A 1,057-nucleotide genomic window follows, 5' to 3' on the forward strand; every position below is an offset into this window, starting at 1 on the left:
TTGTAGTGGGTGAGAATTGTCTACCCGGCAATGGATTTCCAGCAAGGGTGGCAGAGAAAAATCCATGACGAGATGAACACCACCACGACAGCATCATGAATGTCATCGAGGTACCTGTGTTTCCTCAGTCCTACCAGGAAAGTTTTCAGATAGTTACTGCGAAGAACTTCTATGCAGTTCTCTTGGGCAATAAAACTGCAGTCACTGGAGGGAGCAAACCAAATGACCATATATATTTATCTACTACTCAGATCACGGGGGTTCTGGAGTCCTTCACGTGTGGAAGTTATATCCTCTGTTTTGTTGTATTAATTTGTTTTGTTCATCTTGTGTATTGACCTTTGCAAGTTTCAGGTATGCCTAACCTGCCATATCTCTATGCTGCGGATTTTATCAATGTCTTACAAGAAAAACATGCATCCAACACCTACGCAAAAATGGTACTTTTTTGTGGTCACCTTGTCCTGTATATATGTGGAAGCTTGTGAAAGTGGCACTATTTTTTAGGGTTTGATGCTTGCAGACCTCAATATTTATGTCACAATAGCATCTAATGCAGAAGAAAGCACCAGGGGTACATACTGCCCAGGAATGGAGCCATCGCCTCCTTCTGAGTATATTACCTGCTTAGGTGATCTTTACAGTATTTCCTGGATGGAAGACAGGTATGTAACTTGTAACCTGAATTCACAATGATAAGATTAATTTACAGAGTACCAGTGTTTAGCAGAATAGGGTACCATGACCAGCATCTGATGAGTTATATTTGGTTGCATTACTTTGCGCTGCATGGTACCTCAAGGAGGATTTTGTAATAAGTCATGTCCATTCCTTCCTTTAGTTCCGAAGTACATGGCATAGAACCTGCGAATTTGGAATACACAAGTCTGCTGAAGAATCTGTTTGTATATTAAGCATTCACTTAATGACATGTTTGGTTATCTTGGTGCCAGGCTCAGTTTGTTTGTAGGGTAATCATACATCAATAGTGTATGTGCGGTCTGTATAAAACGGATAGGCGTAGATTTTCTTAATCAACTTGCTGCGCATTATTGAT

At 40.5% G+C, this 1,057-nt stretch overlaps 1 long non-coding RNA gene across 1 annotated transcript; it reads left to right on the plus strand.

Moving 5' to 3' along the window:
- The first annotated feature begins 17 nt into the window (after positions 1 to 17).
- Positions 18 to 663, plus strand: LOC119345013. The gene is made up of 3 exons (XR_005166889.1): positions 18 to 110; positions 178 to 440; positions 548 to 663. It is a non-coding gene; the product is annotated as an uncharacterized LOC119345013 (long non-coding RNA).
- The last annotated feature ends 394 nt before the right edge of the window (positions 664 to 1,057 follow it).

Source organism: Triticum dicoccoides, unplaced genomic scaffold, assembly GCF_002162155.2.
Source record: "Triticum dicoccoides isolate Atlit2015 ecotype Zavitan unplaced genomic scaffold, WEW_v2.0 scaffold198602, whole genome shotgun sequence".
Classification (NCBI taxonomy): domain Eukaryota; kingdom Viridiplantae; phylum Streptophyta; class Magnoliopsida; order Poales; family Poaceae; genus Triticum; species Triticum dicoccoides.